The 23643-nt window shown below is 47.0% G+C and overlaps 1 long non-coding RNA gene across 1 annotated transcript in view; it reads right to left on the bottom strand.

Moving 5' to 3' along the window:
* The window catches only part of LOC141728154 (uncharacterized), a 29713-nt gene extending 7163 nt beyond the window's left edge, over positions 1 to 22550 (bottom strand). Inside the window, exons 1-3 of the long non-coding RNA XR_012578939.1 lie at positions 21199 to 22550; positions 15878 to 16061; positions 5353 to 5521 (exon numbers count right to left, since the gene is read on the bottom strand). This is a non-coding gene — a long non-coding RNA (uncharacterized LOC141728154). The remainder of the gene's footprint in view (positions 1 to 5352; positions 5522 to 15877; positions 16062 to 21198) is intronic.
* Between the last annotated feature and the right edge of the window lie 1093 nt (positions 22551 to 23643).

Below are 23643 nucleotides of genomic sequence, written 5' to 3'. Positions count from 1 at the left end.
GCCATATGTCATCCCTGCCAGGCCTGTATGTTTGAAGCAGGTCTTGGCAGCCCACGGAAGTGGAATGCCTGGGAATGGATCTAAATGCCACAGTCCTTGTAGCTTCATGTCCAGAAAGTGAGAAACCAGGACTTGCTTCGGGTGAAAAAAAAAATTCAAATTTCAACACAAACAGCCTCCCTTCTCTGAGGCCCCCTCCCCCTTTCACCTCTCTGTGTTGCCTTGGTTTTATGGTGGGGGTTCTGGTCTGTAGGTGGGACGTAGCTGCTGGGTACTCCAAACTGGAAGCAGTTCAGGATCTGTTCCCAGTTCTATGTCCCAGGCCACTATCTATGTCCTAGTCAGAGTTTCAAGAGGGAAGAGTTTGGGTGGAGGAGGTGTAACAGGGATAACTGGAGATGCCCACTGCCCTGCCATGAGCACAGGACAGCGATGGCCACAGCTGAGGAGAGGCAGTGGTGACACCCTGAGAGGATATTCAGTGAGCATCCAGGCTTGGTTTTTTGAGGGATGCTTAAGATTACAATGCATCCAGCTCCCATAAACTTCCTCTGAAAGCCCACACCTCCTGCAGGGATGAGATCTAGCATGCACCCACTGAGTCTGTCTGCAGGAGCTGCAGCGTGCCTGACGCAGCACGGGGATGTCAGCACAGCAGGGCTCCCTGGTGAGGCCACCAGAGCTGTGAACAGACAGAAAGGTCTGCCCCCCACACCGCCCCCCAGCTGATTATCGTGCTCCGGGAAGGTTTTGCACGTGCAAGATATCTGTAAGGCCTGCTGCCAACTTTTTGTCAAAGCACTGATTTCTCGTGATGTGAGTTACTGCTTTCTTCTAGTAATTATTGATAATGCTCTTGGATGAATTACAGACATTTAAAAATGAATTAGACTGTATGTGTGTCTGTCTCTCCCGTCCCCTTTCTGTTTCCCCACCACAGAATCTATGGCTTTGAAATGTTGATACATATTCATTACAGCTTCTAAGACTTGAAAGGCATAGCTAAAGGGAGAGCTCAGATCAACAAGAATGTGAAAGCAGCACTGAAAGCAGGATCCTGGCTGTAAGCACAGTGAGTAAGCAGCATTTGAGCAGTCAGCACAGGGGGCAAGGCACCAGGTCAGAATGCTGCTCCTGGTTCTGCTGCTGCCTCTGATGGCTGCAAACAGGACCCTGTGTCCCGGCTCCCTCGGCCACAGCCCTGATGAGGGGGATGCTCACCAGGCCTCTGAAGCATTATGTGCTGTAAATGCAATCTCAAGTGACAAATGAATCCAGCCATCACCTTTCCTGCCTTTTCCACTTGACAAAGCAATGAATCCAATGAGAAATTGTTTCAGGGGAAAAAATAGAGCCCTGAGAATGTACCAAAACCACAGGTGAGAGCATCCTGTGCTTGTGGTGTGAGAGCAGAATCCCAGTGGCAGATGGTGCACACACACTTTTGTACAGACACTGGCTCACGTGCTCCATGCTTCCACAGAGACGCTCTTTGTTCTGTCTTGTTTTGAAGAGTTCCCAACACAGAAGTTCAAACAACTTTGGATGTCTCTTCCATACCTGTTCCTGTAGTCTGGGGTGTGGTGAGAAAAGGCACATGAAAGATGGTTGTGCTAGGGCTGTTGCAGTGGTGCAGGTGTGAAGAGAAGCAAACCCTCTTTGTACCAGTGGGGTGGCATGGTGTCAACACTTACATCTGGCTCTTTTTTCTCCTTTTCCACTGCAGGTCCCTGGGTGAATTTCTTTGATGTGAAGGAATGTCTAGCACCAGAATGCATTTGGCTTGTGGTCTTCACTCAGGGCAAGACAGAAAATCATATTTGGTAGGAATTAAATCATTAATCTGAAAGAAAACCTTCCCAACTGAATTTTAACTACAGAGAAGTTTTGGATTTTAGCAACCTGGTGAGTTTTTTCCAATAAAATCAATGCAGCTGAAGAATTCCTAAGCAGAAGTGGCTGTGACCTCTGAGCAGTTCTGCCTCTCCCTGGCACAGCTTCAGAATGCAAAACTTACATTTGGGAAATCTTCAAGCTCTTGTGTGAAGGCACATTCACCTGTTAAAACTCTGTCTAGATTACTCATTTAGTGCCTTTATAGTCAAGGCACCACCTGCAATTTTTTTTTTTTTTTATTTCTTCATGAGAATCCCTCTATGCTTGTGTTAAATGCCGGGCTGGTGAAAAGTTTTATATTAACAGCAAAAAGCCTCAACACAGAGGAGGCTGAGTACCAGCACTGCTTGAATAAGCTTTTTCCTTACAGGTTCTGATCCTAATGCATCTCCAATATTATCCCCAGAGATGAGAGACTCACTTTCACTTCCTACCTCTCTGCCAGGCTTGCCAGTGAAAGAGGGAGACAGTTTCCAGCAGTGATGGTATTTCTGACGTGCACTGATCAAGTAGGAGCTGGACTGGGACTAAGTTCATTTCCTATCGGCTGACAGCCAGCCAGCACGTGATGGAAATTTGCAGCCCCTGCTGCTGTGGGGGCTGGATTCATATTGGCAAACTCCACATGAAAAGGCTGTCTAACCCATTACTAAACTGTTGATGCCAAGACATTTCTCTGTCTCCTGTGAGGATTCATTTCATAGTCTTTCTGATGAATAGCCCTTGATGTAAAATAGTCGGGGATAAAGAGGTACAAAATAGAAAAAAGCATATACAGGAAGAAAGCATAGCTCTCTGTTTCTTGATGCACAAAGATCTATCTCTGAACTCTGGAAATATGCTGGCTGGATAAGGGATGCCATTAGATTTACAAAGGAGACTTTCTTTTGTCCCTTACACAAAGGTCACATCTGGAGCATAGGCTCAAACCATCACGTGAGAAGAGGGATGCAAAGCAGGTTTGCAGGAGCTCTGACCAGCTGCAGTCCCCAGGGATGCTCTGTGACGATGAGTTGGACTTAGTGTAGTTGAAGTGAGAGCTCCTCCTTCCCCTGGTGCACCCAGAAGGGAGGTGGCATTAGGAAACAATCCTCAGACAAACATACACAAGTCTTACACAAGAGTGCCTGGGCTGAGCACTCTGCCATCCATGGCAAAGCACAGGGTATGAATTAATACTCTGACTCACCTTAGCATAAGTGCATTGTAGGAAACTCAGTAAACCCAACACCCAGCAGAGATCATGTGTCAGCCCCAAACTCTGCTTTCTCTTGGGTTTCTTTTGGGGTCTTTCCTCTGCCACTTCCATACAGCTCCCCCTTCCCAGGGTAGAGATTGCAAGATCCACTTGCTAACATGGATCAGGCAGAAGGCACAGGCCAGGCACTTGTCAGCATAAGCCGACTTAGTACCATGGGTCCAATGTCTCTGTCCCAGTTTTACACTGGGACACAGCATGGCCAAGTGTGGTGTTAGATAAGCTTTGAAGTGTGCTGCTTAATTTACACACACTTGGCACTGTGGAGGGCATTGAAGGGCTGTTCCTTAAACTGTTCAAGAAGCAGCAGCTGGAGTGAAGGACCAGTAGTTTGGGGAGGCAGTCAGCCCTGCTACCCAATTGATGGGATGCCTTAGGGCAACGCCACCCCAGGTGAGGCACAGAACATGTATTTCCCCTTTACTGGAAGGGATGAGCCATGGCCCAAGTGCAACTAGAAACTCTCCTTTCTGTGGCCATGCAATGAAGCTGATGTACCTTCATAAACCACCACAAATAAAATCAGGCTTTGGCTTTGGCTTTCAGTGATGGCTCTGTTTGATGGCCAAGACTGTTTTGTTTGATCACTGACTACTTTAACGTGCTCTTCATCAGCATCTTTCTCCCAAGATGAGGAGAGTGTCAGAAAGATATCAGCAGTTGTTTAGGGGTAGCTGGATTCTGCTGTTCTGAATTTAATAGCAGGACAGCCTCCATTCACATGACCTGGTGTGAGGCAGCCTCAAGGACTGCAGTTCTCATGACACCAGTGTATGGTCTCCTTATCATGTCTATCAGGTTACTTTCTAAGGGTAGATGAGGCTCCAAGTGGACTGCATTTTGTCCTCTGGTAACATGCTAGCTGGTCTCATGCTGTCTCTGTCTGTCACCCTGTCCTGGTTTTGGGAAAATTTGGTAGAGAATTTCCAAAGGAGGACCCCTCCAGAAAGCAAACCCACACGGCCCTTCCCCCAAACCGGTTTGGGAAGGATTCCTCAGAGAGAAGTGGAAAGAACGTGTTTATTTAACAGGCACAGCATCCCCCAGCACACAAAATGAACAGTACCAGATGACACCACTCTTTCACCACTCTGAAAAAGGATGACAAACTCAGAAAGTCTCTCTGGGTGTGGTCGCTCTGTTCTCAGTCCCTCTGGTGCTGGGGCAGCTGCTGCAGCCACAGGGTGCAAACTTTCAATGGTCTCAGTCCAGAGCAGGTTCAAGTTGGTTCAAAAAAGGAAAGGAGAAACAGTCCAGGAAGTCGTTTGGACTATTTAGCTAAACTAGCTAATGAGCAGAAGCAAAAGCAAGAGCGAGAGTGCAAAGCGAAAAAAGCAAAAGCAGCACTATGTACTGCCTGTCTGTGTCCCACCAGGCTGATAAGAAAACCCAAACAAAACTTTCACTCTTTGGAGCCAGTCTTAAAGGCACAGAACATAATAACCAGCATAAACAGAACACAATGAATGGGGATACAAGCATCATAATGTCACCCTAGGACACACCCTCTTCAGCCAGGCCACTCAGAAGAACAAACCACAACTGAAAGCCTGGACAGTAGAAGGACACATAATGCTGGGACTTGTTTCATCCAGCAAGCCAAGACCTCTAATAAGGTCTGCAGTTTGAGAAAATCTGTGTCTCTAAAAAGACAGCAAGAGGTTTCTGTGGACTCAGCCAGGGGTTTCCAGCTCAATGCCAAGCTCCGGAGCTGCAGTGGAGTGTCACTGACCTAACAGACCAAGGCTGGTATAGACCAAGGCAGATACAGGCCCACACAGGGCAGAATGCAGGGTACCAAAAGACTTGACTCAGTCTTAAAACCACAGCTTTTTGCTGATATTGGAAGAAGTGATGGGTACATTAAGGATGGGGGAGCAAACTCCAGGTCGTCAATACAGGCCTAGTAATTGCAGGCTATGTATTAAAGGAGCTAGATGTTATGGGCACTGTGGTATTATATCAGCGTGGGCAAAGAGATGTGTCCTGGGGAGGAGCAAAATAAATCCATATTAAAGGAGTTCATTGCCCATGCCAGAGTGTATGCATATGTCACAGCCTGGATCTGTGCTGCTGGCTGCCTTCCCAAACCAATGCACAACACAGCAAGAAGGAAACAACAATATCTATTTCCCTGAGATTCTGGAAAGGGAAACAAATTTTTCCTCAGACAGGAAAGTCCAGCATGTTTCTTTTACCTCTTCAGTAAGCCACAGAACCAGCAAAGACAGCGGTCTTCTCCCTTGGACAGAGTCTCTTTCTCCTTTCACTGCCAGTGCCTGCCTCTGGCAGGCTGAGGTTTAGAGCCTCGTCTGAGCTGAGGGACCCGATGCTCCACTGCTTCCTCTTGATAGCACCTCATTTCATCTGTGCAAGAGAAGAACAGGAGCTATCTGAGCTGGAGCTGCCTTCAGCCACAGAAGTTGAGAGGTGTCTCACGCTCTGTGCCTGCACAGGTAGACACACCAGCACATTGTCACCACTCCAGCCTCGGGAAGCCACAGGCTCGTCCCTCCTGGCAAGGCTGTGCTCTCAATGTGTGCCAGAGGATGCCAGTCTTCTGCATGTCCCTCTTGCCATTCCATCCCCAGAACATGGAAAATTGCTTTAGTGGCCAGGAGGTACTCTATAAGAATAGCTATGGTTGCATGCCTTCTTCATCACCCAAAGCCCCAAGTTCCTGTGATTGCAGCTCCTTGAGGCACGTGAATGGTCTTGGCTGCTTCAGATTTCAGTGAGATGTATGAAGCAGCCTTTAAGCTATGCCCACAGCTCTCCTTATCCAAGACAGGTCTCCTTTCTTCTTTGGCGTGGATTAGAAAGCTGATCTGTTAATTTATCCTTATATGTTCTTTAATTTATCTATATGTGTAACAGCTGTATCTTGGAATTGCTAACACAAGATCAGTTCTCATTATACGAAAGAAAAAGTGTAGTGGTTCATTCCTATTCACTCTTTTAAAATCAGACAAAGAATTCTTGTAATGACTGGCTCTGGGCAAGAAAGTCATCAGCAAAGAAGCAGAGGACTGTGACTATTTATCTACCTGTCTGTCTGTCTGTCTATCTATCATACGTGTGTGTGTGTGTGTGTGTGTGTGTGTGTGTGTAGAGTGTCTCTGAAAAACAAACCCTTCTGTATGCTAATTTTTCCCTTTGAGTTTCCAAGACAACAGTGGTTTCACTCAGTGCTGTCCCCATATAAACTCCCTGGTCCTCCCTCTTTAGAGATGACTGCCTGGTTTGTAAGGACATTATTTTTTTCTCCATTTCTGTACTTTTCCCATTTATTGCTAATCATCCATACTGAACTATGTTACCCCTAGAATCTGTGGCTATGGTTTCATTGTGAGGAGAGCATCACCCACTCTGGTGCAATGGCCCCATGTGTATATTCTTTATTTACCCATGTTGCATGTGGAGTCACTTATCCCATTTTCAAATAAACTATCTCACTCGACTGTGGGGCAGAAGTAGGTCCGTGGGAAGATTCTGTGCTGTCACTCTCTGCAGATCACCCCTTAACCTGAGAAACCTTTTGTCTGGTAAAACTTGTTCTGCATCTGCATCCAAAGGCATTCAGAAGAATGAGCTTTCCTCATTAAATTTGCACTCTGGGAAGCATCTCAGTAACAGGTAGCAGTGGTTGTGGCCACTGCATGTAGTAGGATTTAGCTACATTTTTCCTAGGCTAGCAGGAATAGTTGTCATTTTGCACTCAGTAGATGTCATTTTTGTATAGGCAGGTAGCAGAAGTCATGCAAGTTCATTTTGCCACTGCCACTGCTTATGCTCTGCAATTTGGACTTTCCTGGTAATGCAGCTATGCAAGGGAGGCCTGCAAAAATAATGCAGCGGTGTCTGTTTCTTTTCCTATTTTCCCCTGGGTACAGGTCCTCCTAGAGTCTGAAGTGCTCACCCGCTGTGAAACAAACCTGAAACCTTGTCTTGCTATTCCCTTCATGAGAAGGTTGTTCTTCAGTCCTGGGATCTCGCCTGTGGGAACACTTTCCTAATTTTCAAACTGTCCTCTTCCCTATTGTTCATTTCCACTGAGAACAGTCCAGAAGTCCAGTTCCTCTCTTCCCCCTTGGCTGAAAACTCAAGTCATTCATCAGCTGCATCACTGCCTTCTCCTGTGTATCTCTATTTCTGTCCCACAGCAAACATTGCCATGGAAAACCTTGATAAGTAGAGTTTAGAAACTGCAGCAGGATAGTACAGATTTCTGAATACTGCTAAGAAGTAGTGGCTCAGACTGTGATTTGAAGGAGGCTTCTTCTCCACTTTTGGTAGAAATTTTCATTCCTTTTCAGTCCAGAAGACCAAACTTGCTCTCTGCCTAACAGGACATGAGTGCTGGTGGGGTATAAGCAAGTGCTTATGAAAGCAGTATGGTTCCTGAATGATGCATAATCTGTGAAGAAGCTGTGAATCAGGTGTTCCTGTTTATCTTTTTTCCAGATTTCATTTTTCTGCTCTTTAAAATAAAAAGCAGCAGTGAGACAGATCCCAGGCCCAGGCCTGGTTTTAGAGCACTTTGTATTTAGTGCATTCAGAAACTTACCCAAGTCCTATAGAGGCATGTGCAGCTCTGAGAAATACCCTGGAAAATGGATTCTCCCCTCCAGAAAGTTGGAGAAAATGCTCATATTTATTGTTGAGGTAAAGTCAACACAAATATAAACATTCCTTGACATTGTGTAAAGTTTGTGTATCACTGTAGATGTGGAAGGGTGCTGTGAAGCACTGCTGGCCTGCACTGGTCTGAGCATTGGCTCATTGTAGGATATAGGGCAAAGTGTGTTCCAGAGCTCCATCCCTGAGATGCACATGACAAGACACATGAAACCTGGCAGATATCACTTTTATTTTTAAAATCTGTTAGGATATTCTGCAGAAATTTTTAAAAGTGGACAAAACTTTTTTTAATCTAAGTCTTAATGCTTCAGGCGAATAGAAATACTGAGAGGATGAAGAGAACAGATCTATTGGGACATTCAGATTTCATTCTGATCTTGAACTTGGTACACATATATTTGATTTTTAAAGTTGTTAACTTGTGAATGTGAGAACTATTTTTGGAACCTCTGCTGCCTTTAACAAGATTCAAGGAGAGCAAGATTTTGGACAACAACACATACAGGTAAACGCAGATGACACTTTCAGTCAGATGCTTCAATTATGACTGAGAATTTTATGTGTCCTTCTCAAAATAAAAAAAATAGAAAAAGAAAAAAATCCTAAAGGTAGCTAGTGTCATATCACAAACAAAGGAGCTTGGTAATCAGGTGTCCTTAGCTATATTGTGGCCTTGGCCACTACAGAAAATCACTCTGGCAGCCTCCATCACCCTAAGAGATCCTTGATCTTCTAGCACAATAAGCAGGTTATTACAGCTCTCTGCACTGTTCGTGCAGAATAGCAAACAATCAGATCAGCTAAGAAGCAGCCTGTACTCCTTCAGTTCCCAGAAGTGCTCTGTGCAAGATTAACACCAAAATGCCTTTGTCCAGAGGAGCATGCCTTAGATCACACGTCACAAACAGGTGCTCCAGCTTTACTTTGATTATGTGCATTTATAAAGTACAAGTGATCAGGTACAAAGGAAAGAGGCAAATAATAGCAAATAGAAATTAAATATATAATAAAAAATTGAGCAGTACAGAAAAAAAAAAGCACCTCAATCAATCTGCAGCATTATTGCACAGCATGGACCTAACTGTTGAAAAACTGCTAATGGAAGCAGTCATCCTTGACTTGTCCAGGAATAGCTGAAGAGATCACAAAGGTGACAGCTTGATTCTCAGCTTGTGACAAACAACACAGCACTAGCTATTTACCTAAGATAAAAAACCTGTGTGTGAAAAGCCCTTTCCCAAAGAGGGAAAAATCCCAATTCACAGACATTTCTCCTATGAAGACAAGTCATACCTGGTTCCTACAGCACACAACTTTGTGTGAAGCATGAGGGTTTGCAGAGCATTTCCCTTAAGTGGTATCAAAGTCAGTTTTCATATGTCAGGCTCAAATTTTAAGAGAGCTAGAGATTTTTACATAGCTCTTTAAGGCACTTTTTAGAGTTCAAAAGCAGATTAAGCTGCCCTATAGATAGGAAAAATGATTTGTTTTGGCTGCCTTTTGTCTAATCACACTTCAGAGGAGGGTCAGGCACAACCCAAGTCCTCTGTCAGTTCTGTTCACACCTGACTGTCACTAGCAAGTGCAAAGGTCTTTAACAACACCATCAGGCAAGGGAGGAAGCAATGCAGAGTGCAAAATGGCTCACAGTGAGTCACTTGCAGCTCCATGTACAACTGGCAGCCCCAAGAAGGAAGCATGTGCTTGTTGAGTGATCCTGGATTTACTACTATGGATTAATGTATTTTTTCCCCTACTCCAGCAGTAGCTCACTGTGGGATTTACAATGTCATGTGAAGGCCCCTTTTATAAACTGCTGCCTGCAATAGCTGAAACAGTGAAAATCACCAAAGACAAGCTGAGTTCTGGCTCAGAATTTTAATGCATTTTACAGGTGGGAATTTATATTTGGAGCAGATTTTTGTAGTCCATATTCAGAAATTGCAGTTGGAGCTTTCACCCAGATAAACCCAACACTGTCATTTTCTTCACTAACTTCAGCTCATGCCAAAAATTCTGATGTGATAATTACAGATTAAGTTGACATAAGAAATTATGGTTGGTTACATCAGAGGTCCATCTAGCCAGGACCCTTTAGTCCATCACTGAAGGGAAAAAATTACTTGGAAGGTGCTTGTTCTTAACAGACCAAATAAACAATGTATATCTGGAGTATCCAGAAAACCTCGAAAATTCCCTCCAACACACTGCAACCAGACTTTCACAAGCCATTGTTGATGTCTCTGTAATCCTCTGTGGGTTTCCCTTCTCTCAACCTCAGAGTCCAGAGCCCTCTGAAGCCTACATGAGCAAGCATATAGTACCCACAACATCTGCAGCAAAGATTTTCACACATGAACCACATATTCAAAGAACCACATCCCTTTCATGGCTCTGTTTCAGCTGTAACTTTCATTCAGTGTCCCTGCTTCTCCCACCAGTGAGCAACAATTCTCTGTGCCATGAGTAAGAGCACAGACAGGGCCCTGGCTCACCTCTGGGCACAGCTCTCCAGTAGGCACAGAAAGCTACCAAACCATCCACATGCATCCCAAAACCAGGAGCTCACTTAGATTCTGAGTCACATCCAAGTCTGAGAGGTGTGAACATGGTGAAAGAGTAGAGTCAGGATATCTGTGTCCTGACTGTGGTCTAGCTCATGGCAACTCTTGACCATCCTTGGGCACTGGCGCTGCTTCTTTAACCCCCTCTGACACCCTGCCCAGCCCTGGCCATTGGCATCCTGCTGCCAGCCACTGTCAGTGATGTACCATGAGGTTACAAATGTACCTTAAACTCTATCGTATCTTCAAATTCAAAGGCCTCAAAGATATTTGCCCTGTCCCCTGCCTCCTTTCAGCTCCAACTGCTCTTTGTTTGTGCTGAAGGTTGTTCACCCAGAGCCTGGTGGGAGGATGTCCCAGGCAGGCATGTCACTGGCAAACAAGGAGGAAGCAGGACACATCTCCTGTTAGGGAATAACAAGAAGGTGGTGCAAAGGCTGCAGCTGGCTCCAAGGCTGAGTAAACTGAGCTGAGCTGAGCAGTGAACACCTCTCTCCCCCCATCTCTATTAATGGATCAGCACAACAGGATCCAGTACCTACAGTTCTGGAATAATTCTAAGCCTAATTTCAGGTGTGTGTAGGAAGGAGTTATGGTCAGATGTGCTGAAGAAGTGAAATAAACCTTAGCCTATGAAACTCGTTCTCTTTGATACCACATCTGCCCCATCAACCTAAGGGTAAATTAAAGTCAGGGTAAAGCAATTGTTTGTTGGAAAAGGGGATAAGGCAGCATTCTCTCACACAGACATCAGCTGCACCCACACATACTCACAAACACACAGAGCATCCACCTAAAAGGAGGGAGCACTGTGAAAAGGTCAGACATCTGTACCCATTTTCTGCGCTCAGGGTCATAGGGAAGAAAAGCTCATTCAGTGCTCCCCCTGCCCCAGAGCAGGGTCAGAGCTTGTATAAACTTTCCCTAATAATTGTCTGACTATTCTGAAAACTCCCTGGGGCTGGCAGTTCCTGAGGTATTCCCAGGCCATATATTCCTGACCTCATGTCATGGTTTGAGCCTGGCACAGAGCCAGTGCCCCCCATGAAAATGCCTCACCCTGGTGTCTGCTGTGAGATGTGACCAGGAATAAGCAAAACAGGCTCTAACTTAAACATAAAGACCACTTTATTACTTAAACTACAGGAAAAATAGAGAAAGACTATAAGGAAAAGAAAGAAAAAAAAATTGAAAACCTTACAAAAAAGCCACTTTCCTCCTCCCCACTCCCTGACTTTCTCAATCCAATACACTCTCCCAAAACACCCGGTACGACACTTTAGTATACTCAAACATCAGTTCATGAAGAGGAAAGGAGTCCTTCTCGTTCCATAGGCTTCTCCTGGAAACACACTGAAACCTCGGATGCTTCCTTGTCACTTCGGCACCGCCCGGGAAAAAAAAGTCCTTTTGCCGCTTGTGACATGTTCCTTCCATGCCCAGTGCTCTCACCACTGACGGCATGGACCAGAGCTGCTTTTAGGGTTGTCTTTCAAGGATGCCTTGTCTCACTCCAAAAAGGCACAGTCTCTGCTTTTGGGACATCTGTCCCCCCCATATTTTTCCAACCCCCTGGGGCCGGGGGGTCCTCACGAAGAACCTTCCTGGTTTTGAGGCACTGCCTCCCCCTAAATGCAGTCTGTGTCACAGGAACAACTGAGTCCATAGCCACGAGAAAAGTCCAGCCAAAAGGCCACTCCAAATCATCTCTCCCCATCCAATCATCTCCACATTTCATCTCTTATCTCCCTTCTTATTCAGCTTCGAGGAGGATTAGCATTTTTGCAAGGCCCCAATCATGCAAGAAAGGGTTAAAAGTTTTCAGTCTCTGCTGTCGGTCCCGGAGCGACTCCCACGCACGCTGCCCACACGCTGCCGCTCCGGCCGGGCAGTCTTCCTCTCCCTTCTCCTTCTGGCTGGCTGCTCTCCTGGGGGGGGGGGCTGGCTGCCCGAGGGCTGACTCTCTGGGACCTTCCACCCTTCCATCTTCGAAGCCCCCCCCCGAAGCCCCCTCAACCCCATCTCTGTCCAGGCCCCGGGCCTACCGTATGGCCGGCCCCTCCCCCGCCCAGCAGCAACAGGCTGGGCGGGGGAGAGAGAGATCTGAACTCCTCGCCGCGGTGTCCAAAAGAGGAAGTGCCAAGGGCAGTGCCTTGCTTTTAACCCCTGTGTATTCTCGGAGGTGTGTCCAAACCCCACTGGCCACACCAGACGCCAGTCTCAAACCCAAAACCTTCATTGGTTTGACCACAGCTTCCCAGAATTCCCACTCCTTCCTGGTCAAACCATGACACCTCACATACATTTTTGTCAGCCTAAAAACTTGTCATAGTGTTTAGCCTAAGTCTCCTTTACTGCAATTTAAACTCAATATTCCTTTTTATACCCTCAGTGGAAAAGAAGACTATTTAATTTCCTTTGTCTTAGTAGCAATTTCCTATATATTTAAAGACTTGTTTTCCTACTGCTTCCCTCTAGAGCCAGCCTTCTTTAGCCCAAACAACCACAAATCTTTGTGTCTTCCCTCACAGGTTGTGTTTTCTAGACCTCAGATCATTTTTATTCCTCTCCTCTGCTGTTCCCACCAAATAGCCTGTGTCTTTACAGTCTGGCTTCCCAGTGCTTCAGCAAGGCTGTATCCCCACAGAACAGATCATGGCCTCTAACATGTCTCTTTTTTATAGCCTGAAATGAGGTCTGATGTCTGCCCTTTTTTTTGGCAGTATGGCATTTACAGAATACACACAAGGATCTTCAGATCTTATTGGATAAGATAAATAGTTCACATTTTAAGAGGAAGAGGTGACAAAATGTAGAGACCAAGTAGGAAAAAAGGCAGAGCTTGGAGATTTATTTCTTGGTCTCAGGAAATAATTATCTCCTTGTACAATTCTGTGGCATAAATAGAAAACATTGTGTGGTGTTTTGAGCTCTGTATTGTATTTTGGATGTTGAAAACCAGGCAGAGATTGACAACATTAGAGAGAAGCTCATTGATGAACAATAAAAATGGTTAAGAAGGGAGAGAAAAATTAAAAAGAAAGTCATTCCCTATAATTTAATCAAGTGATAATTTCAGGAGAGGATTAAAGGCTTACACAAGCCTTAAAGATGGAAACACGAGCAATGCAATGATTTAGAGTATTAAAGGACAGCAAGCAGATGGTTGTAAGAGAATGCATTGACATTAAATTAATGAAAAAACTACTTGAGAGTAACCTGTGACAGCAGGATTTTCTAGGCAGTGGAATAATGTCCAGAAAAGGTGACAAAAACTTCACCATTCACAGCATTTGAAGCCAGACTGGACAAAAAAGAGTCAGTGGACAGGAAAGGAAAGGTCACTGGGGCCATTAGGGCTGGATCATTTTCTCATGGGTCTACCATTCTTGTTTAAAAAAAACAAAAAAAAACAAAAAAAACCCCCTACAGATTATTTGTATTTGAACAGAAAGATCTCCCTACTACATCTTCAGCCCAGCTGATGGGGAGTTCATGCAATAGATTTTGGGGGTGTCATGGTAAGGAAGGGCACTAATCTGTAGCCCCAACACATGAGCAAGAATTCCTCTTCTGACTTTGGTGGAATTAGGGAAAACCCAAAGAAAAATGCCTCATGAGACAGAAAACTTCCTAAGGCAGATGGCAGCTTTTGTGTTATGTCTAACCTTGTCACAGACAAGAAGAATTTGCTACTGATACATCAGCAGCCGAGTAGAGCAAATGTGACAGGAAGAAGGCAGGTGAAATTTTTTCTCCGCTTTTGCTGAATCATTTATTTCCTGTGAGCTGCATTTTCTGGGACGCCAAAACGATCAGCAAATTCAAGATGAACTTGCTGAATAATTTCATGTGAAATAAGACTGAGGGGAAAGAGGCCGTGTCAGTAGGGGGAAGAGCGATACATTTCCAGTTTTTACTGGTAAGCTCATCTCCTAAACAGGACAGCAAGGGAAGCCTGGAGGCACTGAAGTGCTATGGCAGGAGCAGCCAGCCACCCTCCTTCCCCAACAGCCTCCCCTTGGCCGTGACACAGCATCAGCCTTGGGTTTGAACCCACATTGCTTCCACTCCCAAAGAGCAGGGCTGAGCTACCCTCAACTAGGCTTCTCCAGTCTTCCTGGCTGAGGCTGTCCCACTTTGCACTGGCATGCAGAGGAGGAGAGAAATAAATTTTTTGTCACTTGGCCCTCATGTGACAAAGCTCTCAGCAGCAATGAGAACATTAAGTATTCTTGCTTTCTCACATCTGGCTCTTGCACTTGCACCATGACACTGTGAACCAGGACAGGGAAGCAGAGACCTGGCTTAAAAATAACCTGTGCTTTAAAAGCCCCATGGATTTTGGACATGCTTCCTAACCCAGCTGCCCAGAGACCTGTGCCATCACAAGCAGGAACAGGGGAAAAAAGATGACAGAAGATAAAGACTCTACCAAAGATATGGGAGAAGAGGTATTGCTGTTTCACCACTCAGAAGAAGAAGTTTAACCATGGGAATTATAAGGCAAAGTTATAGGAACCCAGGAAACATGATGACAGAAAAGTTTATGGTCCAGCAGGCAGGTGTAAAAAGGGAAGACATTGTACCCTCACACCAAAACCCCTGATGATGTGGGCTGGTGCTGGAAAAGGATGATGGACATCACAAGCAATTAGGTATTACACATTTATATTCCTCTTACGGCTGAGCTAATGGTCTCGTCTCCTTTCAGCTTCTGCAGCCTTCTACCAAAATTCAGCGTGACCCCCCCAGTCCAAGTAAAGTGCTTTTTTGGTAAGAGTGACAAGGAAAATTAGTATTTCCTGAGGAAAACCACAATCCCCACTGCTTTGTGTTATATTTTTATATATGCAGGCTCACGTGCATAGTCCTCATCTCCTGACCTGCAGTAAAGACTGAATTAAAAGCCAGGGCTGGCAGTCAGGGGTGGCAGCCCTTCAGAGACAGGCCAAGCCAAGCTGCATTAAACCAGAGCACAGAGCACCCTGAGCCTGACCTGTCAAGTGTTATCACACTCATCTTCCTGGAGAAAGGCCGGGCTTCATAACTCACATCAGGTGGTGGCTCTCAGGTCCTGTACATCTGTGCCCTGAGCAAGTGAGCTGCTTCCGTTTTTGTCACAGGTCTTTTATTTTTTTGGCAAGAACCGCTGGAGTAAAATGCAGTTAGCACATCAGCAGGCTTGTCACTCCCTCCCGGTCACATCAATCAGAGTCTCTGAGGACCCAGGCTGCCTTGCCATGCATCTCAGCACAAGAACAGCAAGTTCCTTCCCCTTTCATGGCTCATCCCCATTGTGAATGAGTTGTTCTCCTGCCACTGCAGGAAGGCAGGGGACAGAAGCCACTGAGCCCCACCGCGCAGAGGAGAAGCTCGAGGTGCTGCAGAACAAGGGGGTCACTGAAGTCACATCTTTCATTATGTCTGGGTTTGCAATCAAGGCTGATTCCACACAGTATAGTTAATCTATGCTCCCTGAATCTCAGCTGGAAGAAAATGGATTAGCTTTACTCACTTGACTGAAGCCATGGCAATTTACCCTTGCTGAGCATCTGACTCTTATCCTGGCCATCAGTTACGTCATGTGTTTCAGCATATAGCACAAAAGCATCATTTTTCAAGCTGACCAGGCATCAAACATGGCTCTTTGGATGGAGGGAAGCTGCAGAGACGAATCCAGGAAGTAGCATTTCAATGTGCTGTGAGAAACAGAGGGAAAAGAAAACCCTGTGTAACCTCATGTGTAAAACATCCCCCATCTCCCACCCCAGCACCAGCAGCTGAGGCACCTTTCCAACAGGCACAGCAGGCAGCTCCCTCAGTGAGGGCAAGCCAGCACAGATCCTGGCTGTGGCAGAGAGATGATAAACAGTACTGCAGGGCACACTGCAGGGAACATGGGAGGCTGTAAATTAAGGTCTTCCTAATTAGAAAGCAGTCAGAAGCACACAAGCACACACAGATTGCTGGGCTGGGGTAAGCTGCTCTTCTACAGGTTACAGTAATGCTAAAAGGCAAAGCTTCACAAAGGAGATGGCAAAGGACAGAGCAGCGGATGAAGCAGCAGGTGCCAGCACAGCACTGCCAGCTGCAGAAAGCCACGAGTAAGGGCCAAGGAAGAGGCCAGAGTCAGAAAAAGACAGAAATATAATGGCAAATGCTCTTGAAACTACAGGAGCGATTCTGAACTGAGACAAAGATTATTAGGAAATGAGGGAAGATGTCAGGACATGAGTAAAGTGTAAGCATATTGTGCCTAGAAAGTCCACATGTCCGGGACTCTGTGAAATATAAATGTGCAATTGTCAGGTAAGAAAGAAGAAAGTTTTCAGTGTGGAAAATCCCTGCAGCAAAGGACAAAGGACTGGAATTATGGAGATCCTATGGTTCCTAGCTGGAGGTGCAGTGCTAAACCAAACTCAACACCCTAGTGTGGCCAGAGAGGAGGGATGCACACACCTTTGTGATATTTAAAAAAAAAAAAAGACAACCTTAGCTGCAAAGGTGAAGATGTTTTCTGTGATGTGCAGGTACTAAATGTTCTAGTGGAGAAAGAAGAGTGTCCTCCCCAGACTCCCTTCTTGGGTATGCTGTGAATGGCTGTGATGCTGCACCCTCTCCACGTCACACCTCACATTCAGCCCTCGTGAGGACTCAGATGCAAGAGAAGAGAGTAAAGCAAAATCTCTCAGGGGAAATGGCAGGGATCCTCTGACATAAAACTGGCTTGGATAAAGTATTCAAAAGTGCTTGATGGAAAAAAAACCAAATAGGACCTAATATTCTCCTAATGAGGCAATTTAACTGCCTGTTATTCTATGTCCTCTACATTGTGCTCTCCCAGCACAGAAGTTCAAAGGGTTGTCACAACAGGCCCTCCAAGGATGGGTTTTTTAATGAGTGGGATTTCTTAGGGACTCAGTATGGGGCAGATTTGCTGAGGAGAAGAGGAAAAAGGAAAAAGGTAGGATACACTGAAAAATTGGTCATCAAGCTGGGTAATTCTCTGAGCTATATTGCTGCCTACTGCAAAGCAGCACTAAAATCAGTGATGTTCTCCCACAGGCTGTGGTCAGTTCTGGTTTAAGAGCATATGCAATCCAAATTTAGTTTGACATCTTCAGCAAAGGGACTTTGGAGGGTTTCGTCTGTTCTGCTCCCCCATGAGCCAATGTTTCCTCCTCACCATGAAAGAGCAATAAGGCTTTTCCAGCATATCTTGAAGGCGAGACCTGAATTCAATTAACTGGCAGAGAAAATGTTCTCTCTTTCCCCCACTCTCTCCCTCTCTCTCCTATTTCCTTAAGACAGTGTCTGTCCTTACTGCTGAAGGTCACCTGCAGAATGTGAGTCAGGGGGAAGGTACAGAGCAAGGGAGGCGCACGCTGTGGTGCTGCCACCTCGGCAACCTCCACAAACATCAATTGTGCAGAGAACAGTAACTGCTTTAAATAGGTTAAAAACAAAGCCTGGTTATTTAATTTAATGGACATGATAGGTGGGTCAATATCTATCACTCTGTCCCCATCTTTCTTCCCCACCCCTCAGGTCTCTAAGGGCAGAGGTTTAAGTCCCAGCTGAGAAAACAGGGCATGCTTCATTTAGTAGCACTGCAGCAGGGCTGCCGGGGAAGTCATGCTTCTGATGAGACATTAAATCAAGGTAAGCACTAATCTCAGAAACATCACAGCTTAAAAAGCACAGGAAGAAAAAAATCACAAAATTTTCATGGCTCTTGTGCTTTGACCCTCACTACAGTGTGTTTCAAAATGTGTGTGGGATGGGAGGCATCAAGTTTTCCAACTGCTTGCTTATGCTTCTTTTTTTATCATTTGCTCTAGGGGAGATTTATTGTGTAGATACAAGTTCTGTTAAACAAAATCTCTATCAACAAGAATAAGTAGACATTATCCCAAAACCCTATTAAGCACCCAAGCCACCAGACCTCCCTCTTTTGTTCTTTGCAGCCCTCACTCCATCCCTCCTTGCTTTACAAACCCCTCTTTCCTTCTGCTGCCCCAGCACGTGTGTCTCCCCGGCACCATGCCTCAGCCATCATCAAGCATTTGTCCTGCGTGGTGATTTCAAATCCTCTAGAAGGTCTGCAACTCAGGTCAGGCTGAACCTGCACATCTGAGCAACAGCTTACTGCTTTTAGGAGCAAGAAACAACAAAGAAGACAGCTGCAGTATTTCAGCCTATTCTCCTTTCTTTCCCTACCACCCCCAAACCCTCTCCCTGCACAGGCATGATTTTCTCTTTGAAACAATCTTGATGCACCTGGTAATGCAGGATCCTGAGACTAATGCCTCAACAACAATTACCTTGTTTTTCCATGCTTTGTACTAATTCTTGTTTATTAAAATTGCTGCTCTATGAGAGAGACTGAGCTGTCCCAAAGACATACAAGGAAGGCAAGTATTTACTGACACCAGTGTCCTTACAAAGGCTTCATCATTTTCTTTTAGGTATTAGCAAAGAGAGCAAAGGCTAGCAGGGTAGATCCTATCTGGATAAATAAACAACTAATTACTTGGATTGTCTTCTCCAGTTTCCCTTTTTTTCTGTTAAAAAAAAAGAAAAAAAACAACCAACCAAATAAACACAAAACTACAAATAGAAATTCAGCCCTATTTTTCTGTTTTATTACAGGTTCCAGGCAAGAAATCATATCCAGGAAATTCTGTAATTGATCATGCCAAAAATAGAGATGAAAATATTACAATATTTAGTCCTATGCTTCATTTAGTCTTAGATCCAAGGGACTCTTCCAACAGCCTTTGCTGCCCCTGGTGTGGTCCTCCTCTCACTTTGATGTCAGCAGGTGTCATAGTCCAAATGTGCTACCCAGACATGGTCACTGGAATGAGCAGCAGTTGCACTGGGAAGGAGGGACCTGTGATTTCCCAGGGGGATGAAGAACCCAAATCCAGATCCAGTTTGCTCCTTGGGGATGGCTGCAAGATGGAGGCAAGCACCACACGGTGTCTCCCCTCTGAGCCGGGTACGTGAGCAGTGACAGGGCACAGGTACTGCCCTGGCCATCACGTGTGACAAAGGTCCTCGAGTGACAGCGCAGGCACAGCTGTGGCCTCTGACAAGCACCACCCCAGTGATGGGCAGGCAAAAGGGCCACTTCCCCTCATTCTGCCTCCACCATGGGGAATTAACAGACACAGCTAAAGCCAGAGCTGCTGAGTTCATTAGACTTAATCCAGGGATGAGTTTCTCTCTGCATGCCAAGTAAGTCATTGTACATATTTAAAAGTTCCCTTTGACTAAGTCTCTTCACATCTCCTCATCTCCCTAAACTCCTTGAATAGGCTATATTAACCTCTGAAGAGTCTCAGACTTGTTCCTGGAGCCCTTCCATCTGGCTTTTAGCACTTCCAGCCTCACAAACTGCTCATGCAGAAACCCTGCACTTGCTGTTTACCAAGTCCCAAGACTTCTCTTCCTGAAACCTTGCAGATACCACAGGTACATCCACTTCCTGAGAGACTCTCTCTGCTGGAGCCCTCACAGCTCTCACCTTAATTCAGCTCTTTTATTCCCTTTTAACTTAACCTGCAGGGGACTTTCATTCAGGGACTTTGAAATAGCTTCCTCCATTCTGGACCTCTCCAAAATTTTCATTCTCATGTCTGTGTGCCCCTGCCCAATCTCTTTAAGGTTGATTTATATTCACCAGGCATATATTCAAAATGCCAAAATTTTCTCCAAAATTTTCTCTCCACGACTTGTGTTACTAATTTACCCTTGTTCATAAGGTTTCTGTCCTCACCTCATCTAAGCCAGGCACACAAGAGTCACCCTGGACATTCTCCCATTACAGAATGTGGCTGATATCTTTAGCAACATCCTTTATCCTTTGCACCTGCCACTTTTAAGCCCTTCCCAGATCCACAGTTACTTGCAGTAAAATTATCTCCCATCTTCACGGTGAATTTTTAAGTTTTTCCTTCCTTCAGTCATGCCAGTTTCTCTCTGAAGGCCTGCTCCAGGACATACAGCTGTGTCCTATCAGTGCAAAATGGTGTCCAGAATGTCACGCAGGAGAGAGCCTGGTGGGATTCTCTGACAAGTTGGAAAAAACACAGGGAAAGTTTATGAAACCCCTGAGAAGCCTTGGGAGCTTTAAGCATCTCTCCAGTGGCTCCTCCTGCCTGAGCAGTCAGACATTTGACTCAGGAAAAGCACAGACCAATTCCCTTGGGATCCATGCCCATGTACCTCAGTACAGGGGTTTGGCTCTGAAGGTCCCCACATGTAGAATTCACATGTCTCCTCATTCCCACCTGCCCCTGCCAGGAAAGGACACCATGAAATGACTTTGGCTGGATTATTCAGTGCTGCAGAAGTCTTTTCTCCAAGGTTTGCAACAGCAAACTTAATATACACTCCCCCTTCCCTCCATTTATCCGCCCCTTTGGGACGGCGGTGCCTCTGAGGCATTACGTGTGTCTGACTTTGCACAGATGACAGGACCGAATGTGAGCAAGTGTCTCCGCATGACGTGAGCCCCTTCTGCCCGTGCCCGTGCGGGGAACAAAAGCCCGGGCAGCCGAGCGTCCCCTCTCGCACCCTGGAGCGGGCACACCCGCGCTCCGCTCCGCGGCCCCTGTGCCGTTCCCATTCGCAGCCCTGCCCACGGACACGCTCTCTGCGCTCAGACCCGCTCCTTCCCCACGGGCACACCCACTGCCTCACACGCGCTCTGCCTTTGTCTTGCCTCTCACAGCCACAGACGCTCCTCATCTCAGAACTACCACACCCCACTCCACCGCCCCCCCCCAACAGATCTTCAGCTCCCGAGATGAAGGGAGCATTTCCTACCTAAGAAGAAAGGTTACTGCTTCTTTTAAAAAATAAATATTTTGTTTTAATCTTTTCTGGTGAGCCACAGAGGGGCAGAGGCTCGGGTCGCTTTATGGCGCTGACGCTGCCCGTGCTCAGGCGGTCCAGAGCACTTTTCCGCAGCAGAATAGTAGCAGATCCTTTGGTGAAGGATCAGGATCGCCGTTCATTAGGGGAATAATAAAACAGCCCCAAAGCTTCGTCACTGCACTGCAGCAAGGAGTGAGCAAAATGGGGATTCGAAGCCCTTTTCCGCTGCGAGAGAAAAAATGTGCCGGCATTGCCTCCCAAGGGCTGCGGATGCGGTTGCCGTAGCAACGCTACATCTGAGTCAGAACTATTAAGGATCACCATGGCAACAAGTGTCTCAGTTGCCATTTCCCGAGCTCTGGCTGGGTTTGGGCTGGAACCATCGCACCGCAGGAAAGGGGCAGGGTGGGCACCATCGCCCGGGGGTCCTGGGCGGGGGTAGCTGCTCGGAGCCCTCCGAGCCACCCTCGCTCCCGGGAGCCTCCTCCCGCATCCCGAGTGCCCTGCCCCGCCATCGCAGGCTCGGGGGAGCCACAGGGTTGGTCCTGCGGCCTCTGCGTCCCGATTGGAACCTGCTGGTGTCGGGCCCGAAGTGGGGCAGAGAGTGGGCTCAGGGTGCGGTGCGCTGACATCCCCTGAAAAGCCCCGCGAATAAGCAGAGTGTTTTAACCCGTAAACCCCAGACAAAGGAGGAAACAAAGCTCCCCGCTGTCTGCCGACTCTCACCCTCCCCTCCGCGCAGGAGCCTTCATGCTCCTGTGAATATTGAGCGGAGACAGAAGCCCGGAGGGATTTGCATTTCACACTTGCCAGCAAATGAGCAACAGGAAGATCACACCGAGACCCCGGCACGGTGCTATTACCAATATGTGCACTAGTCATCCACTCACTGCAGAGCCTGAAATTGCTCCTTTCTCTCCTGCTCTGCGGAGAGGGAGCAGGCGCTGCCTCGGTGGTCACGATGCCAGAGCCCTGGCAAGGCGGGTGCGCTCGGAAGGGCTGCAGGGAGCGGCAGGGCAGCCCCGCCGGGTGTGTGCCGTGCCGAGCCGTGCCGAGCCGGGCCGGGCCGTGCCGTGCTGTGCCGTGCCGTGCTGTGCCGTGCCGTGCTGAGCCGTGCTCAGCCGTGCCGTGCCATGCCGTGCCGAGCCGAGCCGAGCCGAGCCGTGCCGAGTCGAGCCGTGCCGTGCCGTGCCGTGCCGTGCCGTGCCGTGCCGGGCGCTCACACACAGCGACGTGCGGAGAATGGGCATGTCCGTGGCATCTCCAGGGCGGCGGCACCGCTGCACAGGCTGAGCTGCAGGCTCGGGCAGCCGGCAGAGAGGGGTGCTCTGGAAACGCACGCAGAGTTTTAGCACCACCCTGTATCCCTGTGGGAAGTTAGGTGAGAGGGGCACAGACTCCGGCCTGCAGATAAGGAAAGGAAGCAGCCCCGGGAAGATCACCACCCTGGGACCATCAGAGATGCTGGCAACACAGCTCTCACAGAAAATACATGAAAATCTCGTTTCTTAGTCCATGAAAGGCATTAAGCACTTTTAAGTACCTGGAGTTTGCCTGCCCTGCCTTTCTTTCTCAGCGCTGTCTCTGCTCTACCTTCCCCACACACACAAACCCAAACCCCACACACTACGCCTTTACACCAGGGAGTGCTTTTTGTTAAATGTGCTCTTTTTGGAATAGATAACGATAAGGCAGAGAAGGCACGGTTTTATGTGACAAGGGCTGCCCAGCTGCATGGGGTCTCCTACTGGCCCATTAGGCTGGTAGGAATGGCTGCACATTCCCACATCCCTCTGGCCTGTGTTGAAGGCAGATGTCTATTGATAAGGTCTGCTGAAGAGCAACCTGCATCCTTCAGAAACCTGATGTGTCAGAGGCAGATGTGAGAGTGGGTCCCTAGCAACTGTGACAGTGCTCGGTCATCTCTCACTCTGTTCTGAGCCAGGGGGACAAGCACAGCTCAGGATGTAGAATGCTGCTTCTTACAGGACCAGGTTTTGTCATCCTGGCACCCCTGGTGTCAGATTTTCCCATGTCTTACACAGCTCTGGCTGATTCAATGATCTCTATTCTGCTGCCAGAAAAGAGCAGCAATACTGTTCCACTTCCTCCTCTCTGCACCATCCCACCTCTCTGAGTCTTGGTGTGCCACCCTGCCAGTTGCTCTGGCACACCACTGACCCCTAAAAGGCCCAGACACACCTACTCCACTAGAAAGGCACCTTTTTTTTTTTTTCTTAATTTGTGAAAACATTATGTTTCAGGAAACAGGAGGCAGAGTGAGGTGCTTGTTGCTCCCTGTTTGTCACTACTGAACCTGCCTTTACTCTGAGCTCTTTCAAGCCCAGATGTAAGGCAGCTCCCTGCTGGCAGCCCTCTTGCCTGCAGCTATTG

Source organism: Zonotrichia albicollis, chromosome 2 (assembly GCF_047830755.1).
Source record: "Zonotrichia albicollis isolate bZonAlb1 chromosome 2, bZonAlb1.hap1, whole genome shotgun sequence".
NCBI classification, from domain to species: Eukaryota; Metazoa; Chordata; class Aves; order Passeriformes; family Passerellidae; genus Zonotrichia; species Zonotrichia albicollis.
This window is presented reverse-complemented; position numbering and strand designations above follow the sequence as displayed.